Source organism: Hyperolius riggenbachi, chromosome 10, assembly GCF_040937935.1.
Source record: "Hyperolius riggenbachi isolate aHypRig1 chromosome 10, aHypRig1.pri, whole genome shotgun sequence".
Taxonomy (NCBI): domain Eukaryota; kingdom Metazoa; phylum Chordata; class Amphibia; order Anura; family Hyperoliidae; genus Hyperolius; species Hyperolius riggenbachi.
Genome location: NC_090655.1, coordinates 274,937,224 through 274,959,069, shown reverse-complemented (window position 1 = coordinate 274,959,069; position 21,846 = coordinate 274,937,224). Strand labels below are relative to the sequence as shown.

At 51.9% G+C, this 21,846-nt stretch overlaps 1 pseudogene; it reads right to left on the bottom strand.

Moving 5' to 3' along the window:
- The window catches only part of LOC137537217 (zinc finger protein 208-like), a 215,944-nt pseudogene that overhangs the window by 8,245 nt on the left and 185,853 nt on the right, over nt 1-21,846 (bottom strand).

The following is a 21,846-nucleotide window of genomic DNA, read 5'->3' as shown; positions in this document are numbered from 1 at the left end:
GGAGGAATCTGGATACATTTTTTATCGGGAGGGAGTGTGAAAATGTATCCAAATACCTCCTCCATTTCACCGATCCACTTAATATTGTAAATGCTTAATATTATAGTCTGCTTAATATGCAGAACGGAGGGAGGGATTTGTAATGGAAGGAGAGGTTCAAAAAACAGGGAGGGAACCCATCTGTGGTCACGTGCTGGTAATAACCTCCTCCTCCTACCCACAATCCTTTACTTCCAGCATCTAGAGAGGCAAAGTATCGCATGCAAATCATTAACACCGCATAACTACCGACCGTTTATCGCTCCATTATCGCTCCATTATCACCTGCTACCGAACACTTCTCTCTCTATCCTCTCAGTGGTGAATTGCAAACAAAGTGTTAAAATACCGCATGAGATAAAATACCGACCTTTTGTCTCTTACTAACTTTCCTCTGGTGAATTGAGGCCATTGCCTAGGGCCTGATCCATGTTCAGATTGTGCATGAAGAATGTGTAATAGAGGAAGAATCCCCTCATTCCCCTGCAGAGTACCTGCACATCACTCTTACATGTACTCACAGTTACATTGCCTAGGGCCTGATCCATGCTCAGATTGTGCATGAAGAATGTGTAATAGAGGAAGAATCTCCTCATTCCCCTGCAGAGTACCTGCACATCATTCTTACATGTACCCACAGTTACATTGCCTAGGGCCTGATCCATGCTCAGATTGTGCATGAAGAATGTATAATAGAGGAAGAATCTCCTCGTTCCCCTGCAGAGTACCTACACATCATTCTTACATGCACCCACAGTTACATTGCCTAGGGCCTGATCCATGTTCTGTGTTCCTATCTGTACCTTCTACAAGTACTCTTACCAAGGACTAGTTTTAGTCTATGATTAAAAGTATTAGAGGCAGAAGATCAGCAGGATAGCCAGGCAACTGGTATTATTTAAAAGAGAATAAATATGGCAGCCTCCATATCCCTCTCACTTCAGTTGTATGTTAAAATTCCTAAGTGTTGGCAGTTAAGAGATGCATTTTATGTTACATACTTTGAACCAACAAAATTATATTCAAATTAGAGGAGTCGGAGTCGGTGGATTTTTGTACCGACTCCACAGCCCTGTCCGACACACTAACATGTCAGATGTCTGATACTGGAGCTCCGTGGACAGCCTGCATAAAAGACCGCCAAGCAAGCCAGCTGTCCCGCACGAGCTGCAGAGATGATCTGGGGCCCATGGACGCCAAAGAGAAAAACTGGCCAAGTTGCTAAAATTGCCAGAGCTCTTTGCAAACATGCAGGTCCGGCCACTAAACAAAGATGGCGCCACTGCGACTACAGGGGGAACAACATGTGGCCGCACCAGCCAAACACTCCTCCAGCTCTCCCCAGCAGCCTCTCTCCTCTGCCTCACTAACATCATGGAGCCCGGTCACATCTAAGCCCCGCCTCTCACCAGCAGCAGCTCTCCTCTGCCTCACTGACATCATGGAGCCCAGTCACATCTAAGCCCTGCCTCTCACCAGCTGCCACTCTCCTCTGCCTCACAGACATCATGGAGCCCGGTCACATCTAAGCCCCGCCTCTCACCAGCTGCCACTCTCCTCTGCCTCACAGACATCATGGAGCCCGGTCACATCTAAGCCCGCCTCTCACCAGCTGCCACTCTCCTCTGCCTCACTGACATCATGGAGCCCGGTCACATCTAAGCCCGCCTCTCACCAGCTGCCACTCTCCTCTGCCTCACTGACATCATGGAGCCTGGTCATATCTAAGCCACGCCTCTCACCAGCTGCCACTCTCCTGTGCCTCACTGACATCATGGAGCCCGGTCACATCTAAGCCCCGCCTCTCACCAGCTGCCACTCTCCTCTGCATCACTGACATCATGGAGCCTGGTCACATCTAAGCCCCGCCTCTCACCAGCTGCCACTCTCCTCTGCATCACTGACATCATGGAGCCCGGTCACATCTAAGCCCCGCCTCTCACCAGCAGCCGCTCTCCTCTGCCTCTCTGACATCATGGAGCCTGGTCACATCTAAGCCCCGCCTCTCACCAGCAGCCGCTCTCCTCTGCCTCACTGACATCACGGAGCCCGGTCACATCTAAGCCACGCCTCTCACCAGCTGCCACTCTCCTCTGCCTCACTGACATCATGGAGCCCGGTCACATCTAAGCCCCGCCTCTCACCAGCTGCCACTCTCCTCTGCCTCACTGACATCATGGAGCCTGGTCATATCTAAGCCCCGCCTCTCACCAGCAGCCGCTCTCCTCTGCCTCACTGACATCATGGAGCCGGTCACATCTAAGCCCCGCCTCTCACCAGCAGCCACTCTCCTCTGCCTCACTGACATCATGGAGCCCGGTCACATCTAAGCCCCGCCTCTCACCAGCAGCCGCTCTCCTCTGCCTCACTGACATCATGGAGCCGGTCACATCTAAGCCCCGCCTCTCACCAGCAGCCGCTCTCCTCTGCCTCACTGACATCATGGAGCCCGGTCACATCTAAGCCCCGCCTCTCACCAGCTGCCACTCTCCTCTGCCTCACTGACATCATCGAGCCCGGTCACATCTAAGCCCCGCCTCTCACCAGCAGCCGCTCTCCTCTGCCTCACTGACATCATGGAGCCGGTCACATCTAAGCCCCGCCTCTCACCAGCAGCCACTCTCCTCTGCCTCACTGACATCATGGAGCCCGGTCACATCTAATCCCCGCCTCTCACCAGCTGCCACTCTCCTCTGCCTCTCTGACATCATGGAGCCCGGTCACATCTAAGCCCCGCCTCTAACCAGCAGCCACTCTCCTCTGCCTCTCTGACATCATGGAGCCCGGTCACATCTAAGCCCCGCCTCTCACCAGCTGCCACTCTCCTCGGCCTCTCTGACATCATAGAGCCCAGTCACATCTAAGCCCCGCCTCTCACCAGCTGCCACTCTCCTTTGCCTCTCCGACATCATGGAGCCCGGTCACATCTAACCCCCGCCTCTCACCAGCAGCCACTCTCCTCTGCCTCTTTGACATCATGGAGCCAGGTCACATCTAAGCCCCGCCTCTCACCAGCTGCCACTCTCCTCTACCTCTCTGACATCATGGAGCCGGTCACATCTAAGCCACGCCTCTCACCAGCAGCCACTCTCCTCTGCCTCACTGACATCATGGAGCCGGTCACATCTAAGCAACGCCTCTCACCAGCAGCCACTCTCCTCTGCCTCACTGACATCATGGAGCCAGGTCACATCTAAGCCCCGCCTCTCACCAGCTGCCACTCTCCTCTGCCTTACTGACATCATGGAGCCCAGTCACATCTAAGCCCCGCCTCTCACCAGCTTCCGCTCTCCTCTGCCTCACCGACATCATGGAGCCCAGTCACATCTAAGCCCCGCCTCTCACCAGCAGCCACTCTCCTCTGCATCACCGACATCATGGAGCCCAGTCACATCTAAGCCCCGCCTCTCACCAGCAGTCACTCTCCTCTGCCTCTCTGACATCATGGAGCCCGGTCACATCTAAGCCCCGCCTCTCACCAGCTTCCGCTCTCCTCTGCCTCACTGACATCATGGAGCCCGGTCACATCTAAGCCCCGCCTCTCACCAGCTGCCACTCTACTCTGCCTCTCTGACATTATGGAGCCAGGTCACATCTAAGCCCCGCCTCTCACCAGCTGCCACTCTCCTCTGCCTCTCTGACATCATGGAGCCCGGTCACATCTAAGCCCCGCCTCTCACCAGCAGCCGCTCTCCTCTGCCTCACTGACATCATGGAGCCCGGTCATATCTAAGCCCCGCCTCTCACCAGCTGCCACTCTCCTCTGCCTCACTGACATCATGGAGCCCGGTCACATCTAAGCCTCGCCTCTCACCAGCTGCCACTCTCCTCTGCCTCTCTGACATCATGGAGCCCGGTCACATCTAAGCCCCGCCTCTCACCAGCAGCCGCTCTCCTCTGCCTCACTGACATCATGGAGCCAGGTCACATCTAAGCCCCGCCTCTCACCAGCAGCCGCTCTCCTCTGCCTCACTGACATCATGGAGCCCGGTCACATCTAAGCCCTGCCTCTCACCAGCTGCCACTCTCCTCTGCCTCACTGACATCATGGAGCCTGGTCATATCTAAGCCCCGCCTCTCACCAGCAGCCGCTCTCCTCTGCCTCACTGACATCATGGAGCCCGGTCACATCAAAGCCCCGCCTCTCACCAGCTGCCACTCTCCTCTGCCTCACTGACATCATGGAACTTGGTCATATCTAAGCCCCGCCTCTCACCAGCAGCCGCTCTCCTCTGCCTCACTGACATCATGGAGCAGGTCACATCTAAGCCCCGCCTCTCACCAGCTGCCACTCTCCTCTGCCTCACTGACATCATGGAGCCTGGTCATATCTAAGCCCCACCTCTCACCAGCAGCCGCTCTCCTCTGCCTCACTGACATCATGGAGCCCGGTCACATCAAAGCCCCGCCTCTCACCAGCTGCCACTCTCCTCCGCCTCACTGACATCATGGAACTTGGTCATATCTAAGCCCCGCCACTCACCAGCAGCCGCTCTCCTCTGCCTCACTGACATCATGGAGCAGGTCACATCTAAGCCCCGCCTCTCACCAGCTGCCACTCTCCTCTGCCTCACTGACATCATGGAGTCCAGTCACATCTAAGCCCCGCCACTCACCAGCAGCCGCTCTCCTCTGCCTCACTGACATCATGGAGCAGGTCACATCTAAGCCCCGCCTCTCACCAGCTGCCACTCTCCTCTGCCTCACTGACATCATGGAGTCCAGTCACATCTAAGCCCCGCCTCTCACTGAGCGGGGGCAGAGCCATGCATATGATCCTGCCCAGCAGTTAGTACATCACTGAGTGGGGGGCAGAGCCATGCATATGATCCTGCTCAGCAGAGACTATGTCACTGAGCGGGGGCAGAGCCATGCATATGACCCTGCCCAGCAGGGAGTACATCACTGAGTGGGGGCGGAGCCATGCATATGATCCTGCCCAGCAGGGAGTATGTCACTGAGCAGGGGCAGTGCTATGCATATGATCCTGCCCAGCAAAGAGTACGTCACTGAGCGGGTGGCGGTGCCATGCATACATATGATCATGCCCAGCAGGGAGTACGTCACTGAGCAGAGGCAGTGCTATGCATATGAACCTGCCCAGCAGGGAGTACGTTACTGAGCGGGGGGCGGTGCCATGCATATGATCCTGCCCAGCAGGGAGTAACTCACTGAGCGGGGGGCGGAGCCATGCATATGATCCTGCCCAGCAGGGAGTACATTTGTCACATGGTGTCAGTGGAAGGAGTTGCTGCTTGCTTTTTTAGCAGTTGTAAACAGCTGTTATTTCCCACAATGCAACAAAGCTTCCATAGTGTGATGTCAGTACCTCAGTGCTGTGAGGCGCTGACATCACACTGTGGGAGGGGTTTCACCACAATATCAGCCATACAGAGCCCCCTGATGATCCGTTTGAGAAAAGGTAAAGATTTCTCATGGGAAAGGGGGTATCAGATACTGATTGGGATGAAGTTCAATTCTTGGTTACAGTTTCTCTTTAAGCAGAAGGGCGCGGCCCCGATTCAAAGGAGGGCCGTGCTCTGCAACGGGGGTCTGCAGACTAGAGAGGAAAGCCTCGATAGGATCCTGAGGCTTCTCTCTCTTCAGGTTAAGAACTTCTTTTGAAATAGAGCTTTTGCTCAGGTTCACTTTAAAATGCCAACTCCTCCCCAGACTGAACTCCCATGAGCACTTGCTACATGAGACTCAAAATGCCTAGGTGCTGGAGGAGCTGTGGGCGTGGCTTGTTTAGTTTAAATGGAATTAGGGTATTAAAATTAAAAAAAAAAATAGTATTTGTGTGATGATGGGTGTCAACACACAGAGAGTGTCTGATTATTGGGGATCTGCAGTATCTCCAATAATACAGACGTATACCTGATTATTCGTGATCTGCAGAATCACCAATAATACAAGTATGACTAACCTTTGGACACCAGTAAGTGTAAGTGATTGGGTGCAACAGTAACTTTAATAATTAGAGCAAACCACACCAAAGGGCTGGTGAGGTAATAGCGGTACACAAGACGTGTACTAGCGTACAATCTCCAGCAAGCTGGAGAGTTCAATAATCAAGAGGCTGAGTCTCCCGGGGAGCGGGTGACTCAGACAATACTGCAGACACGAGAACACCCGAGAGGCGGGTTTTCCAGACTGGACAGTAGAGTGAGAGGTACAGAGGTACTAAATAATAACTGAACCCCCAATAGAGAGGAAGTTAAGGCTGTACCACGGTAAAAGAGAACGGTTCCACCAGAGGAGCTGGTGTAACTAATACCTCACCAGTGGCGAGGGCCCACTGATGAGTAGAAAGGTCAGGCAGGCAAGGTTCGGCAACAGAGAGGTCAGTATATACAAAATCGAGAGGCAAGAGAGTAATCGGTGATCAGGCAGAGGTTCAGCAACAGGAAGGTACGTATCAGTATAGAATCGTGAGGCTAGAGAGTAAACGGTAGTCAGGCAGAGGTTCAGCAACAGGAAGGTACGTATCAGTATAGAATCGTGAGGCTAGAGAGTAAACGGTAGTCAGGCAGAGGTTCAGCAACAGGAAGGTACGTATCAGTATAGAATCGTGAGGCTAGAGAGTAAACGGTAGTCAGGCAGAGGTTCAGCAACGGGTAGACAGATGAGCAGAGGTACAGGATCAGAAAGCAGGATACAAGGTCGGAGTGCTAGCCAGAGTCATACACAGGAAATCAATACAATAGAAATATCCTAGTCTGGGTGTGACGTCCTTGGTGTCGACACCCCGGATCTAGTCTATACAAACAAATAATCACAATATCAATAACCTAACTTGGTGTGAAATCCGTAGCATCAACACCAGGGAGCTATCTAAGGTCTGTGCGTTCACACGCAAGTATTCACGACAACAGACGAGGTGGAAATGCAGGCTGGAGGCTTATGAAGCAGATGAGACCTCACTGGCACGCCCCCTCAAATCAGCCAATCCTCTGCGCCGTGGGTCTCCCCTGACGTCAGCCGACCAGCAGGGGGCTTCCTCCCCGCATAAAGTTCGCGTCGATGCGCGCGCCCGCGCGCTATGCCAGCCCCCTGTACAGGGGAAAGTTTCGTCCTCGGCGTCCTGCCCGCCGGGTGGACGGATGAACGCCTGGAGGCAGCTGCGGCGGCGGTGCCGTTCGCCGCGGCTGCCTCGGAAATTACAATTTGGCTTGAGGAATGCCCTATAAATTATATGTAAGGGGCACAATTATGCAATGAGTAAAAGTTCATCTTGGATCTACTTTAAGGGGAATCGTCTGCTGGCGAAAGTGTGAATGACGAATCAAAATACACGGCAATTCCACACAAAAAAAGTTCAGGCAGCAACAGCAGCCCAATTTGCCAACGAGACTGAACTGTAAAGGTTCCCCTGCTTATCCTGCTCATGTATAAAGTGTGACGATAAGACGATCATTTTCCCAAACTGAGACATGTGAGCTTGTCATGTTTCTCCAGACTGGAACTGGACCAATCAAGATCAGCTACAGCTGCATCCACTGGCTAATATCAGGCTGTATATACTGTAAGTTTGCCTCATCCTGAAGAGGATAGCAATTCATTGGGCAGCTCTAGTGATTTGTGCAGCAATCTGTACACATCGCTGGTTTTCAACTATGAGGGTGTCACTCCCTCCTGGTCAGAGTCTCTGTTGGGAAGCTCTAATGATTTGTGCAGCAATCTGTACACACTGCTGGTTATTGCAGCTATGAGGGTGTCTCTCCCTCCTGGTCATAGTCTCTGTTGGGCGACTCTAATGATTTGTGCAGCGATCTGTACACACTGCTGGTTATTGCAGCTATGAGGGTGTCACTCCCTCCTGGTCAGAGACTCTGTTGGGCAGCTCTAGTGATTTGTGCAGCGATCTGTACACACTGCTGGTTAAAGCAGCTATGAGGGTGTCACTCCCTCCTGGTCAGAGTCTCTGTTGGGCAGCTCTAGTGATTTGTGCAGTAACCTGTACACACTGCTGGTTATTGCAGCTATGAGGGTGTCACTCCCTCCTGGTCAGAGTCTCTGTTGGGCGGCTCTAGTGATTTGTGCAGCGATCTGTACACACTGCTGGTTATTGCAGCTATGAGGGTGTCACTCCCTCCTGGTCAGAGTCTCTGTTGGGCGGCTCTAGTGATTTGTGCAGCAATCTGTACACACTGCTGGTTATTGCAGCTATGAAGGTGTCACTCCCTCCTGGTCAGAGTCTCTGTTGGGCAGCTCTAGTGATTTGTGCAGCGATCTGTACACACTGCTGGTTATTGCAGCTATGAGGGTGTCACTCCCTCCTGGTCAGAGTCTCTGTTGGCAGCTCTAGTGATTTGTGCAGCGATCTGTACACACTGCTGGTTATTGCAGCTATGAGGGTGTCACTCCCTCCTGGTCAGAGTCTCTGTTGGGCAGCTCTAGTGATTTGTGCAGTGATCTGTACACACTGCTGGTTATTGCAGCTATGAGGGTGTCACTCCCTCCTGGTCAGAGTCTCTGTTGGGCAGCTCTAGTGATTTGTGCAGCGATCTGTACACACTGCTGGTTATTGCAGCTATGAGGGTGTCACTCCCTCCTGGTCAGAGTCTCTGTTGGGCAGCTCTAGTGATTTGTGCAGCGATCTGTACACACTGCTGGTTATTGCAGCTATGAGGGCGTCACTCCCTCCTGGTCATAGTCTATGTTGGGCAGCTCTAGTGATTTGTGCAGCGATCTGTACACACTGCTGGTTATTGCAGCTAGGAGGGTGTCACTCCCTCCTGGTCAGAGTCTCTGTTGGGCAGCTCTAGTGATTTGTGCAGCAATCTGTACACACTGCTGGTTATTGCAGCTATGAGGGTGTCACTCCCTCCTGGTCAGAGTCTCTGTTGGGCAGCTCTAGAGATTTGTGCAGCGATCTGTACACACTGCTGGTTATTGCAGCTATGAGGGTGTCACTCCCTCCTGGTCAGAGTCTCTGTTGATCAGCTCTAGTGATTTGTGCAGCGATCTGTACACACTGCTGGTTATTGCAGCTATGAGAGTGTCACTCCCTCCTGGTCAGAGTCTCTGTTGGGCAGCTCTAGTGTTGTGTGCAGCAATCTGTACACACTGCTGGTTATTGCAGCTATGAGGGTGTCATTCCCTCCTGGTCAGAATCTCTGTTGGGCGGCTCTAGTGATTTGTGCAGCGATCTGTACACACTGCTGGTTATTGCAGCTATGAGGGTGTCACTCCCTCCTGGTCAGAGTCTCTGTTGGGCAGCTCTAGTGATTGGTGCAGCGATCTGTACACACTGCTGGTTATTGCACCTATGTGGGTGTCACTCCCTCCTGGTCAGAGTCTCTGTTGGGCAGCTCTAATGATTTGTGCAGCGATCTGTACACACTGCTGGTTATTGCAGCTATGAGGGCATCACTCCCTCCTGGTCAGAGTCTCTGTTGGGCAGCTCTAGAGATTTGTGCAGCGATCTGTACACACTGCTGGTTATTGCAGCTATGAGGGTGTCACTCCCTCCTGGTCAGAGTCTCTGTTGGGCAGCTCCAGTGTTGTGTGCAGCAATCTGTACACACTGCTGGTTATTGCAGCTATGAGGGTGTCATTCCCTCCTGGTCAGAATCTCTGTTGGGCGGCTCTAGTGATTTGTGCAGCGATCTGTACACACTGCTGGTTATTGCAGCTATGAGGGTGTCACTCCCTCCTGGTCAGAGTCTCTGTTGGGCAGCTCTAGTGATTGGTGCAGCGATCTGTACACACTGCTGGTTATTGCAGCTATGAGGGCGTCACTCCCTCCTGGTCAGAGTCTCTGTTGGGCAGCTCTAGTGATGTGTGCAGCGATCTGTACACACTGCTGGTTATTGCAGCTATGAGGGTGTCACTCCCTCCTGGTCAGAGTCTCTGTTGGGCAGCTCTAGTGATTTGTGCAGTGATCTGTACACACGGCTGGTTATTGCAGCTATGAGGGTGTCACTCCCTCCTGGTCAGAGTCTCTGTTGGGCAGCTCTAGTGATCTGTGCAGTGATCTGTACACACGGCTGGTTATTGCAGCTATGAGGGTGTCACTCCCTCCTGGTCAGAGTCTCTGTTGGGCAGCTCTAGTGATTTGGGCAGCAATCTGTACACACTGCTGGTTATTGCAGCTATGAGGGTGTCACTCCCTCCTGGTCAGAGTCTCTGTTGGGCAGCTCTAGTGATTTGTGCAGCGATCTGTACACACTGCTGGTTATTGCAGCTATGAGGGTGTCACTCCTTTCTGGTCAGAGCCTCTGTTGGGCGGCTCTAGTGATTTGTGCAGCGATCTGTACACACTGCTGGTTATTGCAGCTATGAGGGTGTCACTCCCTCCTGGTCAGAGTCTCTGTTGGGCGGCTCTAGTGATTTGTGCAGCGATCTGTACACACTGCTGGTTATTGCAGCTATGAGGGTCTCACTCCCTCCTGGTCAGAGTCTCTGTTGGGAAGCTCTAGTGATTTGTGCAGTGATCTGTACACATTGCTGGTTATTGCAGCTATGAGGGTGTCACTCCCTCCTGGTCAGAGTCTCTGTTGGGCAGCTCTAGTGATTTGTGCAGCGATCTGTACACACTGTTGGTTATTGCAGCTTTGAGGGTCTCTCTCCCTCCTGGTCAGAGTCTCTGTTGAGCAGCTCTAGTGATTTGTGCAGCAATCTGTACACACTGCTGGTTATTGCAGCTTTGAGGGTGTCTCTCCCTCCTGGTCAGAGTCTCTGTTGAGCATCTGGCCGACACCAGGAAAGCCAAACACAAGAAATTCCTCCCAGCTGTTCTATAGGATTCTATAACATGAATAAGCTGCTGATGTTTTATACCTCAGTGTTTCTGGATGTGTGTCTGGATTGTCAGAGAAATGAGGGAATTATTTGCATGGTTACTGACTGTCCTGACATAATGCATTATTATAGTAGCTGTGCAGCCAGTATACACATGGCTTCCATGTTACTGCTCACACTTGTGTTGCTGTTGATGTGAGCCACACGTTGATCAGGCAGAGATGCCCCAAATGACACCGGTTGCCCCACTGTGGGTTGTGGTAATTATCACCCTTGCCAGAACTATCATTTCACTGCTCACTCCCTGCCTGGAATCCATGCAGTAAGGGGGCAGCTTCCTGCTCTTGTGGATGTGAATACTTGTTTAGCATACCTGCATTTGGCATAGCTGTTTACTAGAGGGATATTATAGCTACTTGTCACTTCAGTCCCCCAAAATATCACTGACATTCTTATAGCCCCTCCCCCTGTTATTGGCATTACGTAATCTATACTGTGCTGGGGCATATATCTAGGTGAAATTAATAAGTATTTTGTAAATCTAATGTTTATCACTCACCAATGCTTATCCTTGTAATAATGTCTTCCTCTTTAAATGTCCTCATGTCATCCTCTTCTGTAGACTGCTGATCACTCCTCACATACATCTCTATGTCTTCCTTTTTTGTTGTCCCCATCGTGTTACCCTTCTGATCACTCCTCACATACGTCTCTTCTTCTTCCACTTTAATTATCCTCATCATGTCACCCTCCTCCATAGACTGCTGATCATTCCTCACATACGTCTCGCCTTCTTCCTCTTTATTTGTCCCCATCATGTCACCCTCCCCCATACACTGCTGATCACTCCTCACATACATCTCTTCTTCTTCCTTTTTTATTGTCCCCATCATGTCACCCTCCTCCATAGACTGCTGATCACTCCTCACATACGCCTCTTCTTCTTCCTCTTTAGTTTTCCCCATCACGTCACCCTCCTCCATAGACTGCTGATCACTCCTCACATACGTTTCTTCTTCTTCCACTTTAATTATCCTCATCATGTCACCCTCCTCTAAAGACTGCTGATCACTCCTCACATACGTCTCTTCTTCTTCCTCTTTAATTGTCCTCATTATATCACCCTCTTCCATGGACTGATGGTCACTCCTGTCGTTCTCCTTCGTAGACTGTTGATCACTCCTCACATACGTCTCATCTTCTTCCTTTTTTATTGTCCCCATTATGTCACCCTCCTCCATAGACTGCTGATCACTCCTCACATATGTCTCTTCTTCTTCCTCTTTACTTGTCCTCATCATATCTCCCTCCTCCATAGACTGCTGATCACTCCTCACATACGTCTCTTCTTCTTCCTCTTTAATTGTCCTCTTCATGTCACCCTCCTCCATAGACTGCTGATCATTCCTCACATACGTCTCTTGCTCTTTGAGCTCAGATCTCAGTTCTGAAAAGGATAACAGATTATAGCTGTAAGATATTAGCAGTAATAAACAGAACACAGAAAATAACATAATTTGCTAGGGGTGATAATCTCCCATAAACTGTGGTCTCCTGCACATTCAGTACCACAGTCCTCTCTCCCAGTGTGCCTTGCTCATCATCTGGTGCTTCTCTCCTCCCCTCAATGCTCACATTCCTGGGAGGTTACAGCAGTGCCGGCAGTAGTAAAAGGACAGTGTTCTCCCCAGAAATTTTTTTCCAGCCGGGTGGCATGAAAAAGTAGCCGGGTGGCGTGCAAAGGGGGGAAAGCAAGGCCAGCGCAACTCTGCTTACAGAATAAAAGGAGGGTGAGGAGGCAAGCCGATGTACCTGCTAAGTACACACAGTGCAATTTTCTGTCAGATCGACAATTTCCAACAAGTCCGATCCGGTTTCCGATCTCTGTTCACTGCTATAGGAAATGGTGCAGAAATCAGATTGGACATGTTAGGAATAATCGATCTGACAGTAAATCTGTCAGATAAGTGCATTGTGTGTACCGAGCATTAGGGAGAGATTGTTTCAGATTAAGGTGCTCAGGTCCCTTTTGAAGCCGACCTGAACTCAGAACTTCCTCTCTGCTCTAAAAGATACACAACAGCATAATTTAGCAAGCAACCTTTCAAGAAAAGCATTTCTTTGTTACAGCTGAAGCAAATCCTGTAATAATTCTGCAGGGTTTCTACTTTCTTGGAAGCTGACATCAGGTTAACATCCAGTGCTTTCAAATGAGCGTATCTGTCTTATCTAAAATGGTAGTGATGTGACACAGGAGGAGATCAAATTACACAGGCTAAACTTTCTAAATTCAGGGTGTATTTCTCTGTTTTCCTTCTGCCCTGTGCAAGAGTTTAGCTACACTAAGTTCCCGCAGTGTGAAGGGGGAGGGGGGGCACTACAGACGTGACACAAGCTGGGGCCTGCGGGAGACACACACAGCAGGAGATGAGTGCACGGACGCTGCCTTACAGACAGCCTGTCACTGAACATGGTGATGCACACCGTGCAGGCTGTGTCTCCTCTGCTTCCAAAGTAAAGAAAATAAACATGCAAAGCTCTGAAGGGGCATCACTTCTCCTGCTCTCCCCCCAGCTGGATTAGACCAGCAGCTGCCGTTTACATACTCCGGCTTGGTGATTACCTGCAGTATGGGGGAGAAAGTGGAGAATTAATTAGCAGCTCCGCGGCTGTCCGTAACTGCTGGACCTACGTGGCTCTCATCTCTGTAACTCCTGGAAGTTGCTGCTATTGCCCAGAGATGTGTGCCCGTGATTGCTTGGCTGCCTCGCTCTCTTCATTGACGAGAGAGAGGCATGGCCATAACATAGATCCTATTTCTCGTTGGAGGGCGGGAGGGAGAGTCGGAGCAGCAGTCCCGCCCCTTACAACCAGCCCAGACAATTCCTGACTCACCAGAAAGCTTGAGGTGACAGGCAGAGGAGCAGCGTACAGCTTCAGCTTTCGCTATGAGAGCTGGTGCTAATTGAAAGCAGGAAATGGAGCGCTCCTATGTGCAATTTAATGAGGTTTTACAGCGCAGGATTTTAGAAGCAGTCAAGCACATGACAACAGGCGGGAAGGGTTTCAAATCAGCCGGGCGGCCCGCCCACCTAATTGGCCCTGGGGAGAACACTAATGGATGAGGATGTGAAGAGAGAACAGCTGGAGAGAGAGGAAGATAGGAGCAGAGGCCTGCAGCTAATTAGCTATAAATTATCATTACTTATGGCTCTGGCACCTGATGAACTAGGCAGACGGGGCTGCAGCTCCATATCCTGACCATACCTGAGCCCACCTGTCCATCACCTACTAACCCCAAACCCTCCAAGTGCCGTAGCAACAAACCTCCCAGCTGGGACAGTGCCAATACCAGGACCAAAGCAGCAGAGGCCACCCAACCTCTCTCCAGCTGCAGCCTTCATCTCCTCTGCCTGTCCTACCAGCCACGCCCCTTGTTACCTGGCTCCACCCCCTAGCTGTGACCCAGCAGCCATCATCTTTGTGCAGACTCCACCCTCTCCCACTCGGGACATAAAACTCCTGTGACTGCAGTAATAACCACAGATGAGAACAGGTGTATTTAGCTGCATGATTTATAGCATAAGAAGTAATAGAAATCAGTGTTGCACTCGGAGGTAGAAAAGCTGAGGAAATATCCACCTGCATGCCAAGCAGCAGAAACCCTGTGTTATCACTCCCAGTAGAAACCTGCAGCAAGTCTTCACTGTGAGCAGCAACACCTGATAACTGCTCCTTGGCCAGAAAGTGGATTTCCTCAGCTTTTCCAGCTCCTAGTCCGACACTGATAGAAATAGAGATAAGGTAATACAGAGAGTGTGCATACGTGTGAGGCACCAGCTGGAGGTGATAGCTGCTCCACGGGGATCTTATGGGCTCAGTATTCCATGGCATACAAGATCAGCCAGTCACAGCTCCACACGGACCTCCTCTGTAACAAAGTATGTCCACCCGACCTCAGCTCTGCCCAATATATAACATGTCCATCCCGACCTCTGCCCTGCCCAATATATAACAAGTATGTCCACCCGACCTCAGCTCTGCCCAATATATAACATGTCCATCCCGACCTCTGCCCTGCCCAATATATAACAAGTATGTCCACCCGAGCCTCAGCTCTGCCCAATATATAACAAGTATGTCCACCCGACCTCAGCTCTGCCCAATATATAACAAGTATGTCCACCCGACCTCTGCTCTGCCCAATATATAACAAGTATGTCCACCCGACCTCTGCCCTGCCCAATATATAACAAGTATGTCCACCCGACCTCAGCTCTGCCCAATATATAACAAGTATGTCCACCCGACCTCAGCTCTGCCCAATATATAACATGTCCATCCCGACCTCTGCCCTGCCCAATATATAACAAGTATGTCCATCTGACCTCTGCTCTGCCCAATATATAACAAGTATGTCCACCCGACCTTTGCTCTGCCCAATATATAACAAGTATGTCCACCCCGACCTCTGCTCTGCCCAGTATATAACAAGTATGTCCACCCCGACCTCTGCTCTGCCCAATATATAACAAGTATGTCCACCCCGACCTCTGCTCTGCCCAATATATAACAAGTATGTCCACCCCGACCTCTGCTCTGCCCAATATATAACAAGTGTGTCCACCCCGACCTCTGCTCTGCCCAATATATAACAAGTGTGTCCACCCCGACCTCAGCTCTGCCCAGTATATAACAAGTATGTCCCCCCCGACCTCTGCCCTGCCCAATATATAACAAGTATGACCACCCCGACCTCTGCTCTGCCCAATATATAACAAGTGTGTCCACCCCGACCTCTGCTCTGCCCAATATATAACAAGTATGTCCACCCCGACATCTGCTCTGCCCAATATATAACAAGTATGTCCACCCCGACCTCTGTTCTACCAATATATAATAATAATATATAAAAAGAGTCACACAATCACCTCTTCCAGCCATGTCTCTTATCCGCCTCCTGTATTCTACTATTTCCTGTCTCTGGTTTCATTACTTCCTTTCTGTGCGTTCCACCCAGGAGATGTGATGTCGCCATCTTGTGGTGAAAAGACTAACTGCAGCCTCTGTTTGCGGACTCACCTGCACCCTGCTATCTACAATTGTTCTTATTATTGGACGTGGATCCATAGTTACAAGAAGTGTCAGCTTCTTCCACCAGACTGGGAGATAGAGGAAGAATTACTGCCATTCGGATGCCATACACACACACACATACATGCAGTGGCCTATAATCTAGGTAAGAGAGCGCTCATTGCAAATACTAAATTGCCCCCTCCCCCCAATAAACCTTATTCTGCCTAACCTTCCTGGGCAGAGCAACCCAGTCACACCAATCAGAAATCACGCACACTCAAATACTAGAATTTAATAGCCTCTATCACAAATTAAAGGAAACGTGAACTGAAAGAGGCTGACATTTATTTCCTTGGGAGCAGTGCACATTGCCTGGCTGCCCTGCGGAGCATCTGCCTCTAATACTTTTAGCCATAGTCCCTAAACAAGCATGCAGCAAGTCAGGTGTTTCTGACTGAAGTCTGACTGGATTAGCTGCATGCTTGTTTAAGGTGTGTGATTCAGACACTACTGCAGAGAAAGAGGTCAGCAGGACACCAGGGAACTGGTATTATTTAAAAGGAAATAAATATAGCAGCTTCCATATCCAGGGGCCAACATAGGATTTTTACAGGACTTCTGAGGCCAAAATGCCGAAAATGACACTTTACTTTTTTATCTGCAGAATCCACGGAGGACGCCCTCCGCGTCCTCTGCTCCGTACCGCCGTCAATCTAGACCTTTTAGTTCCCCCAGGGCTTGTCCCGACCCCACCGAACGGGTCGCATTCATTCCACCCCTAAGATGGCCGCCTCCTTGATCCGCGGCTGTGCAGTACGCTTTGCCGCGAGTGCGACTGTGCAGCCTTTAGCCCGCCTCCAACCGCATAGTGGTTCCCGACATCCTCCTGAAGCGTACGTCGGGTGCGGCTGGAGGCGGACGAAAGGCTGCGCAGTCGCACTCGCGGCAAAGCATACTGCGCAGCCGCGGATCAAGGGGGCGGCCAGCGGGAAATATCTAGAGGACAACAGGGAGATAAGATGCAGCATTAGAGGGAGGGGCATTCCAGAGCCAGGATGGAAAACCTAGAGGACAACAGGGGGAGAAGCTGCAGCATTAGAGGGAGGGGCATGCCAGAGCAAGCGGGAAACACCTATAGGACAACAGGGGGGGAAGATGCAGCATTAGAGGGAGGGGCATGCCAGAGCCAGCGGGAAACACCTAGAGGACAACAGGGGGAGAAGATGCAGCATTAGAGGGAGGGGCATGCCAGAGCCAGCGGTAAACACCTAGAGGATAACAGGGGGAAAAGATGTAACATTAGAAGGAGGGGCATGCCAGAGCCAGCGGGAAACACCTAGAGGATAACAGGGGGAGAAGCTGCAGCATTAGAGGGAGGGGCATGCAAGAGCCAGCAGGAAACACCTAGAGGATAACAGGGGGAGAAGATGCAGCATTAGAGGGAGGGGCACGCCAGAGCCAGCGGGAAAAACCTAGAGGACAACAGGGGGAGAAGATGCAGCATTAGAGGGAGGGGCATGCCAGAGCCAGCGGATAACACCTAGAGGACAACAGGGGGAGAAGATGCAGCATTAGAGAAAGGGGCATGCCAGAGCCAGCGGGAAACACCTAGAGAAAAACAGGGGGAGAAGATGCAGCATTAGAGGGAGAGGCATGCCAGAGCCAGCAGGAAACACAGAGAGGAAAACAGGGAAGAAGATGCAGCATTAGAGGGAGGGTCATGCCAGAGCCAGCGGATAACCCCTAGAGGACAACAGGGGGAGAAGATGCAGCATTAGAGGGAGGGGCATGCCAGAACAAGTGGGAAACACCTAGAGGATAACAGGGGGAGAAAATGCAGCATTAGAGGGAGGGGCATGCCAGAGCCAGCGGGAAAAACCTAGAGGACAACAGGGGGAAAAGATGCAGCATTAGAGGGAGGGGCATGCCAGAGCCAGTGGGAAACACCCAGAGGACAACAGGGGGAGCAGATGCAGCATTAGAGGGAGGGGCATGCCAGAGCCAGTGGGAAACACCTAGAGGACAACAGGGGGAGAAGCTGCAGCATTAGAGGGAGGGGCATGCCAGAGCCAGCGGATAACACCTAGATGACAACAGGGGGAGAAGATGCAGCATTAGTGGGAGGGGCATGCCAGAGCCAGCGGGAAACACCTAGAGGACAACAGGGGGAGAAGATGCAGCATTAGAGGGAGGTGCATGCCAGAGCCAGCGGGAAACACCTAGAAGACAACAGGGGGATAAGATGCAGCATTAGAGAGAGGGGCATTCCAGAGCCAGCGGATAACACCTAGAGGAAAACAGGGGGATAAGATGCAGCATTAGTGGGAGGGGCATGCCAGAGCCAGCGGGAAACAGCTAGAGGACCACGTGGGGAGAATTTGCAGTATTAGAGGGAGGGGCATGCCAGAACAAGCGGGAAACACCTAGAGGATAACAGGGGGAGAAGATGCAGCATTAGAGGGAGGGGCATGCCAGAGCCAGCGGGAAAAACCTAGAGGAAAACAGGGGGAGAAGATGCAGCATTAGAGGGAGGGGCATGCCAGAGCCAGCGGGAAACACCTAGAGGACAACAGGGGGAGAAGATGCAGCATTAGAGGGAGGGGCATGCCAGAGCCAGCGGGAAACACCCAGAGGACAACAGGGGGAGCAGATGCAGCATTAGAGCGAGGGGCATGCCAGAGCCAGTGGGAAACACCTAGAGGACAACAGGGGGAGAAGCTGCAGCATTAGAGGGAGGGGCGTGCCAGAGCCAGTGGGAAACACCTAGAGGACAACAGGGGGATAAGATGCAGCATTAGAGGGAGGGGCATGCCAGAGCCAGCGGATAACACCTAGAGGACAACAGGGGGAGAAGATGCAGCATTAGATGGAGGGGCATGCCAGAGCCAGCGGATAACACCTAGAGGACAACAGGGGGAGAAGATGCAGCATTAGAGGGAGGGGCATGCCAGAGCCAGCGGTAAAAACCTAGAGGAAAAGAGGGGGAAAAGATGTAGCATTAGAGGGAGGAGCATGCCAGAGCCAGCGGGAAGCACCGAGAGGAAAACAGGGGAGAAGATGCAGCATTAGAGGGAGGGGCATGCCAGAGCCAGCGGGAAACACCTAGAGGACAACAGGGGGAGAAGATGCAGCATTAGAGGGAGGGGCATGCCAGAGCCAGCGGTAAACACCTAGAGGATAACAGGGGGAAAAGATGTAACATTAGAAGGAGGGGCATGCCAGAGCCAGCGGGAAACACCTAGAGGATAACAGGGGGAGAAGCTGCAGCATTAGAGGGAGGGGCATGCCAGAGCCAGCAGGAAACACCTAGAGGATAACAGGGGGAGAAGATGCAGCATTAGAGGGAGGGGCACGCCAGAGCCAGCGGGAAAAACCTAGAGGACAACAGGGGGAGAAGATGCAGCATTAGAGGGAGGGGCATGCCAGAGCCAGCGGATAACACCTAGAGGACAACAGGGGGAGAAGATGCAGCATTAGAGAAAGGGGCATGCCAGAGCCAGCGGGAAACACCTAGAGAAAAACAGGGGGAGAAGATGCAGCATTAGAGGGAGAGGCATGCCAGAGCCAGCAGGAAACACAGAGAGGAAAACAGGGAAGAAGATGCAGCATTAGAGGGAGGGTCATGCCAGAGCCAGCGGATAACCCCTAGAGGACAACAGGGGGAGAAGATGCAGCATTAGAGGGAGGGGCATGCCAGAACAAGTGGGAAACACCTAGAGGATAACAGGGGGAGAAAATGCAGCATTAGAGGGAGGGGCATGCCAGAGCCAGCGGGAAAAACCTAGAGGACAACAGGGGGAAAAGATGCAGCATTAGAGGGAGGGGCATGCCAGAGCCAGCGGGAAACACCCAGAGGACAACAGGGGGAGCAGATGCAGCATTAGAGGGAGGGGCATGCCAGAGCCAGTGGGAAACACCTAGAGGACAACAGGGGGAGAAGCTGCAGCATTAGAGGGAGGGGCATGCCAGAGCCAGCGGATAACACCTAGATGACAACAGGGGGAGAAGATGCAGCATTAGTGGGAGGGGCATGCCAGAGCCAGCGGGAAACACCTAGAGGACAACAGGGGGAGAAGATGCAGCATTAGAGGGAGGGGCATGCCAGAGCCAGCGGGAAACACCTAGACGACAACAGGGGGATAAGATGCAGCATTAGAGAGAGGGGCATTCCAGAGCCAGCGGATAACACCTAGAGGAAAACAGGGGGATAAGATGCAGCATTAGTGGGAGGGGCATGCCAGAGCCAGCGGGAAACACCTAGAGGACCACGTGGGGAGAATTTGCAGTATTAGAGGGAGGGGTATGCCAGAACAAGCGGGAAACACCTAGAGGATAACAGGGGGAGAAGATGCAGCATTAGAGGGAGGGGCATGCCAGAGCCAGCGGGAAAAACCTAGAGGAAAACAGGGGGAGAAGATGCAGCATTAGAGGGAGGGGCATGCCAGAGCCAGCGGGAAACACCTAGAGGACAACAGGGGGAGAAGATGCAGCATTAGAGGGAGGGGCATGCCAGAGCCAGCGGGAAACACCCAGAGGACAACAGGGGGAGCAGATGCAGCATTAGAGCGAGGGGCATGCCAGAGCCAGTGGGAAACACCTAGAGGACAACAGGGGGAGAAGCTGCAGCATTAGAGGGAGGGGCGTGCCAGAGCCAGTGGGAAACACCTAGAGGACAACAGGGGGATAAGATGCAGCATTAGAGGGAGGGGCATGCCAGAGCCAGCGGATAACACCTAGAGGACAACAGGGGGAGAAGATGCAGCATTAGATGGAGGGGCATGCCAGAGCCAGCGGATAACACCTAGAGGACAACAGGGGGAGAAGATGCAGCATTAGAGGGAGGGGCATGCCAGAGCCAGCGGTAAAAACCTAGAGGAAAAGAGGGGGAAAAGATGTAGCATTAGAGGGAGGGGCATGCCAGAGCCAGCGGGAAGCACCGAGAGGAAAACAGGGGAGAAGATGCAGCATTAGAGGGAGGGGCATGCCAGAGCCAGCGGGAAACACCTAGAGGACAACAGGAGGAGAAGATGCAGCATTAGAGGGAGGGGCATGCCAGAGCCAGCGGGAAACACCTAGAGGAAAACAGGGGGAGAAGATGCAGCATTAGAGGGAGGGGCATGCCAGAGCCAGCGGGAAACACCTAGAGCAGTGTTTCTCAACATCTTATTGGTATGTACCCCTTTTAAAACCATGAACTCACCAAGTACCCCCTAGCATAATAAACAATATCACAAGTACCCCTTGACAAATATATATTTAATCATAATACATGATAATTGGTTTGAAACTATTTCCAAGCATTTACTACTGCTTTTAATTAACTAAAATGCTAAATTAGTGTTGTTTAAATAAGATTCATTATTTTCTAAAACTCTAAATTTGTTATTCTTGGTTAAGTATATCAAGCCCGAGTACCCCCTGGAACCATCAGAAGTACCCCCAGGGGTACGTGTACCACACGTTGAGAACCTCTGACCTAGAGGGCAAAGGGGGGATAAGATGCAGCATTAGTGGGAGGGGCATGCCAGAGCCAGCGGGAAACACCTAGAGGACCACATGGGGAGAATTTGCAGCATTAGAGGGAGGGGCATGCCAGAACAAGCGGGAAACACCTAGAGGATAACAGGGGGAGAAGATGCAGCATTAGAGGGAGGGGCATGCCAGAGCCAGTGGGAAAAACCTAGAGGACAACAGGGGGAGAAGATGCAGCATTAGAGGGAGGGGCATGCCAGAGCCAGCGGGAAACACCCAGAGGACAACAGGGGGAGCAGATGCAGCATTAGAGCGAGGGGCATGCCAGAGCCAGTGGGAAACACCTAGAGGACAACAGGGGGAGAAGCTGCAGCATTAGAGGGAGGGGCGTGCCAGAGCCAGTGGGAAACACCTAGAGGACAACAGGGGGATAAGATGCAGCATTAGAGGGAGGGGCATGCCAGAGCCAGCGGATAACACCTAGAGGACAACAGGGGGAGAAGATGCAGCATT